Source organism: Nicotiana sylvestris, chromosome 12 (genome assembly GCF_000393655.2).
Source record: "Nicotiana sylvestris chromosome 12, ASM39365v2, whole genome shotgun sequence".
In the NCBI taxonomy this organism is placed as follows: domain Eukaryota; kingdom Viridiplantae; phylum Streptophyta; class Magnoliopsida; order Solanales; family Solanaceae; genus Nicotiana; species Nicotiana sylvestris.
In genome coordinates, this window is record NC_091068.1 from 164,569,157 (window position 1) to 164,575,908 (window position 6,752).

Here is a 6,752-nt window from a genome sequence, read left to right on the forward strand (position 1 = left end):
CGATCTATAGTCATTAGGGCCTCCTAAAACGATCTACTAAATTCATCGAGTTGTTCCAAAGGATCAAAACGGCCAGTTATTAATGGAATTCCTTGTCGGCTCTCTGTAAAATACTCGTTTGGCCGAGGGCTTCCAAACACATCGTAAGCTAAACCGGTGCTGACAAATAACCAACCCGCAATGAATAGGGAAGGTATAGTAATGCTATGAATGACCCAGTATCGAATACTGGTAATAATATCAGCAAACGAACGTTCTCCTGTGCTTCCAGACATGCTGAGCTCCACATATTCTTGTACAGTCAAAGAAGATCGATTCCGTAAAAGATGAGATCAGTAAATGACAATTCACTGAAATTTCATCTTTGTGAGATCGTCAATATTGTACCGAAGGCGTCTTTAGAGTATACCGAATCAGTATAGCTATCCTTCTTCTGACACAGCAACGCAATTTGAAATAGTATCAAAAGTAAGTACTAAATAATTTCTTTTTTCCTTTACTTGTTGATGTAAAATCATCTTCCATTCAATAGAAAATTCTTTCAATTCAACGAAAGAGATTCTCATATTCACACAATTTAAGTAGATGCGAGATATAGAAATTTGCTTTTCGTAGTTGTGGAAGCAGTTTTGTTGTTGGAATCCTTTTTTTAAAGAAGAAGTTAATGGTCGAGTAAGAAATAAGAGTAGTAGATCATATTCGAGGAAAGAAAAAATCGAATAATTGGAATCCATAGTTGTGATGCATTGTTGTGGATCTCGATCCAAAGGTTCTTTCTTGATCTAGCTACAAGGATGGGGCAGTAGGGAAAGATAAAATGTGGAACCTAATAGAAATTACTAGTTTTAGAATCTAGTTGGACAAAAAAAAGATTTTTTCAAGCGATTGTGTGATAACTTTTTCTTCTTCTCCATCATTCAAGATATTATGTGAATTAATATATTACTAAATCTAATGAGTTAAACTTAAATGAAAGTAAAAAGAAAAAGTTTTATAAGGTAACTGTTCGCTTTAAAATCGAAAATGGAGTCGATACAATTCAACAGAATCTAAGAAATGATCAAATTCGAAAATCATTTCTATTTTTATTCTATAAAAATTCAAGTTTCATTTTTGAATGCAGTTAGACGATACAGCTCTTATTAGTTTAATAGTTTACTCAAGAGTTACTCAATGAATCGGTTGATTGGAATTGCGGGATGGATAGATGTTACAGATGATGAATCAATTTCTTTTATATGTCTGTCACTTTATCTTTGTTAGTGCTGTCTGCCTATAATGATAGATAAATCAAAAACTTTTCATTCAACTTATTCTTTCAATTGAAATTGAGATTTTTGCCTATCCTCCTATTTTATTTTGAAAAATTTGAAACTTAGGTAAGTGCTTTTTAAACATATGTATAAAAAGAACATATTTCATTTAATTTAGCCCCTTCATGCTTACTATAACTAGTTATTTCGGTTTTCTATTAGCGGCTTTAACTATAACCTCAGCTCTATTTATTGGTCTGAGCAAGATACGACTTATTTAAACTGAATATTTAAAATGAACAATTCATAAAAAGAAATCCTTCTGTGGGATTACGCGTATTCTATATTTACTTACGTTACCAATTGTCAATTCTTGTTCATTGTCATTGAGATTCATGTCAATTCGGATTAATATTTAGGTATCGATATTACCTCTTTTTTTCTCCTTTCAAACAAATAAAAATGATTGAAGTTTTTCTATTTGGAATCGTGTTAGGTCTAATTCCTATTACTTTGGCTGGATTATTCGTAACTGCATATTTACAATATAGGCGTGGTGATCAGTTGGACCTTTGATTAATTAACATCTCTTTTTGATTGACCTCCTCCTTTCTTTAATTCACAGGCACAGGAGGTCAAATTCCGATTGTTGTGAAAGTTACTGAATGAATCTATTTTATTCTAATTCGATCTAAGAAGAAAAAAATCACGCTCTGTAGGATTTGAACCTACGACATCGGGTTTTGGAGACCCACGTTCTACCGAACTGAACTAAGACCAGCTGATGCCCAGAGAATCCAAACGACGTCGTATTGATACAGTTTGTTCTGGGCCGTTGATCTCAGATTGATCAACGGCCAAGATCACATTTCCCATACCCACGAACAGGACCCGACCCGTTTCCACCCGGACCAACTCAAACCCTTTACCCTCGAAACGACACCGTTCCACTTAAGCCATCAGATCCAGACCGTAGATCTTGATTGATCTAACGGTTGAGATCCGCCTACCCACTAACTATATAAGCCCATAATCTTACCCTGCCCCCCCTATCCGAACCCCAGCCTCGTCGTCTTCACCAGAACCCCCAAACCCTAGAGCCGCCCCTGTACTCTTCACCATGAAAACCGGCGGCATGGACGCCGGTGACCTTGCCCCTAACACCATAGAACCCCCATGTCGTCCTGAACCCAAATCTACCAACCACACACCTCGAATCCTATCCCACCTTCTCGAATCTTCATTTGAAGATTCGAGTCGGAACCTAATCTACACCGATCTGCCTTAAATTCATACCAGACACTCCCCAGACCCCCCTCGTGACCAAACCATACTTGGTTTGGTCCGAATCTGACCAGGGAAGCATGAATCCCGGATCTGGTTTTCGAACCTTAGGGTTCCTCGTCACTGGTCCGTTGTTTTGTTCAAACCGAAGGATTAAGGTCTAATGGACCTTAATCGAAGTGTTTCTCATCTGAGAAACACTTCGATTAAAGTCCGTTCAGCCTTAAGAAAGGTCTGTCCAAGTCCGAGTCAAGGTTTGATTTTTCGAGATTTGAGGTGAATCTTGCTTTCTTTTCTTTATTTCTGTTTGGTCCGTGTGAGTGATTAAATGTCTGTTCATGTTTTGTTTCAATTTGTGTCTTTGAATTTTTACCAACTCCTGTTTGTCCACTTTGCCTGAACCACTGTGTTTGTCTGAATCCCCCTCTCCTATTCCGATAAGGCATATGTATTTGTTGTGCAATTAGTTTGAAATTTGTACTGATTAACTGATTCCTCGAAGTACAGTTCTGTTTAATCAGTATAAGTCGAGTCATGTGTCCTATACTTTTGAATGTCTGATTTTTGGCTACGATTATGTATGTTAATGCTAATATAGTCGAGTCGACATGAGTCGTCAATTAGTTTCAACTGCCTGAACGAAAAATAAATCGATTTGCTTCTGTTGAACATTTGCCTGAATCAATTAAGAATCAAGTTCAGTTACTTATAGTTGTTAATATGATTTCAAGAAACCTAAGGCCTGATCTGTAATTGAAATCTGAGTTGATGGCATGTGCACTGGTGCACAGCATGTGCACTGGTGCACAGCATATGCACTTGTGCACAGCATGTGCATTGTGCACAGCATGTGCATTGTGCACAGCCTGTTTCCTGCATAAAAGGGTTTTTGAGTTAAAAATGGTTTGACAACATATGCTGTCAGATATATTCTACTGCCCATACCTCGCTTTAGTTTAAAAGTATTAAACCCTTTAAAAGTTAAGCCTGCCAAGGGAATGATGGGGTTAATACTTAAATAACTAATTGGAATCTGAAAATGTTGAAGGCACATAGGAGGGGTGTTGATACTCTAAACAGGCTGTTAAAAGGGGTAAGTTGAAGGCTTATAAAGAGGGGACCCTGAAGATAAAAAAAGCACATCTGATAGGGGGGGAGATAGAGAGAGATACACAAAAGAGAGTAAAAGAGAAAAGGATACCACCTGATATTAAAGAGAGGACATACACTGTGAGGATATAAAAGAAAAAGAAGAGATCTGATAGATACACATAGATACAGAAATAGAAAGAGAGCAAGAAAGAGATAAAACAGATTAGGAAATCAGAAACTTGGTCTTGTTTGTCTGAGGTTCATCTGTTGTCAATACGTTAGGCAGTGTTGCTTCTTCTAAGTTTCAATCGAGTTTATTGTTAGTGTTTTGTTGCATTTGGTATATCCCGGAATTGGATTGTCTGGAGTGTTGTTGCCATCACACTGTGTGCTGTTTCATTTGGCTGTTTCTTCTTCAACTCTAGTTCCACCTCGCAATAGAATCCTTTCTGTTGTGCTGTTCTGATTGCTGCTGTTACTCTGATTCTTGCTGCTGCTATTCTGTTTCCTGTTGCTGCTGCATTTCTGTCCTGCTGCTACTGCTAGTTCTGTTTCTTGCTGCTTCTGATTTCCCTACCTTTTTCTCCTTCTCCTTTGCATTTCAGTATTTCCAGGTACACATTTCGAGTCCCCATATTGGTGTAACCGAAATAGTTTGAAAGCATGAAATGAAAAAGAGTTGAAGAAGTTCAAAGTTATTTGTTGTAATATTTGTGGTATATTAATGGGCCTGTGTAGTTGTTAGTTTACAATTCAACAGTATGAAAATGTATGTTAACTAACACTCATCTGAGTTTAGTCCTTCATGTTTTAGTTTGTAGTTGTTTTGTTAATACGGGGTATAGATACTCCAAACTTATACTATGCTGCCTTGTTTTATTTTAGTCCTTTTGTTGTGTCTCGTTAGGTAGTACATAAGATCACATTCAAATCCCATTAGTAACAATGCCTAGTAGTTAATCCCTTTAATCTTGCCTAAGTAAGTTTAGCTAAATTCAACTCAAGAAATGTTCGGAGTATGTAGCGTTTCACCAGCCTGTATGTCATTTTCATTAAAATCAAAGACAGGGTCCGCGAAATACTGCGTTTTTCATCTTGCAAACAATTCACCAAATGAATCAAATGATTGACAGGAAATCCGGATTTGGTTAAGTAAATTAGCACGTACCTTTTTCTTTTTATTTATTTTTTTAGAGACAAACATAATAGAAAATGTAGCTACTTTAGGATATCTCTCGTAAATAATAAGACGAGCCTCGCCAAATAAAAAATACAAATTGCGGGGCCCTCAACAACTAATCATAATATTTAGAATTCGGGCTAGGCCGTTTAGTGAATCTCATGGCCTTCTCAGAAAATAGTAACGCGTTAGACTCTTTAGGCGCGGCTTAATTAAATCATATTCTTAAATTCGGGTGCACATTGATGTGACCCAAATCCAAATCTCAACGAAGTCCAAATGTGTTGACGATCACGGGCGCATTGATTGTGACGTGGTTCGAGATGCATTTTCACGACGTTGCAATTCTATAAAAATAAATGATAATAATAAAAGCGGTTTAAACTTAATAAAAGCACATAAGTCACAACATGTATTTAAATCAGATATTTAGCCATTATAACAATTTAAGCGACCGTGCTAGAACCACGGGATTCGAGGGTGCCTAACACCTTCCCTCGGGTCAACAGAATTCCTTACTTAGAATTTCTGGTTCGCAGACTTCATTTGGAAAAGTCGAAAATTTCCTCGATTCGGGATTCAAGATAAACCGGTGACTTGGGACACCAAAAACCAAACCTTTCCCAAGTGGCGACTCTGAATTAAATAAATAATCTCATTTCTAATATTGTCACTTAAATTGGAAAAACTCCCTCGCGCATTTAACCCCTCGGGGCGGACGCGCAAAAAGGAGGTGTGACAGCCCTGGCAACTCTGCTGGGGACTAAACCCAGAACCACTGGTTCAGGGTTCAAGAATTCGAGCTTAGAATAATTGTTATATTTGACTTTATTATCTGATCTTTATTACATGTTTTTGCATAACGTGCTAAATGTTGTCTTTTACCGCTTTGATATTATCTGAACTGTATATAAATTGTGCCGAAACCCTTCTCTTCTTACCTCCGGGGAGAAGCTCGCTGGTCGAGACTCCTTATTCTGTTAGTGTCAATACCTGAAATAAGAAAGAGGTCGGACAAGTTACAAAGCCGGACGATCTCGCGGGTCCCCGGTACGTAGCCCCCTCCTCAACTCGAGTTGTCTGCTCGGGTACACAGTCTAGAACAAATACCCAGGTTACAAACTTAGAATAACTTGACTTCATGCCGGATCCCTAGTAGGAACGCTTATTTGCATCATGTTGTATTTGACTTAGGGGACTCAACACAGGGGTTGGGTCCGTCTAGGACAGGCAACCTGAAATGAAGAAGACCACCCTGCTGCATCCTATTTGTTTTGTGCATTTATTTGCTTTGGTTCCGCATGCTGACCGGTTTCTAAAAAAGGAAAAAATAGCAGCGTATGGAGATAATCACTTATTTTGGAAAAATAAAACCAATGTTCAAGTATTGTCAAAACCTCGCCGGAATTTTTTCTAAAAAAAAAGAATAAAAACAAAATTTGTCTTCTTAGTTTGAATTATTAAAAAACAATAATGCAAAAAAAAAATTCATGTCCAAAATCAAAAAAAAAGAAGGTATTTATTTAAAAGTAAAAAAAATGGAAAATTCATAATTCAAAAAATGTGTTGTTTCTTTTGTAGTACCCCTTTTATAAATTCAGACTAATAGTCCAAATATTGCCTAAAAAAATATTTTTCTTTAGTCTTTATCTTTTTTCAAAAATAATAAAAATACTTATTCTTGATTTCTAGGTTTATTTGATTTTCTCTATTCATGATATGCCCGAACTACGCCGGTTTGATTCTCACCGGATGTGAGATACGTAGGCAACCCTCGTCGGGTTCAACCCCATTTTTGCTAAAATAGCCAAAATCAATAAATAAATAAAAAGATGTGTCAAATTTTAAAGAGTTATAAATAAGTCAGGTGACGTTGTTTTGTCATAAATAGCCGAATGTTCCCGAAAGGGGCGCCGGAAGGCTGACTTTGTCTAAATAGCCAC

The 6,752-nt window shown here is 37.2% G+C and overlaps 1 non-coding gene across 1 annotated transcript; it reads right to left on the reverse strand.

Annotated features, from left to right (window-relative positions):
* Positions 1-1,962: 1,962 nt before the first annotated feature.
* TRNAW-CCA (transfer RNA tryptophan (anticodon CCA)) lies at positions 1,963-2,035 on the reverse strand. Its single transcript has one exon. It is a non-coding gene; the product is annotated as a tRNA-Trp (tRNA).
* Positions 2,036-6,752: the final 4,717 nt, after the last annotated feature.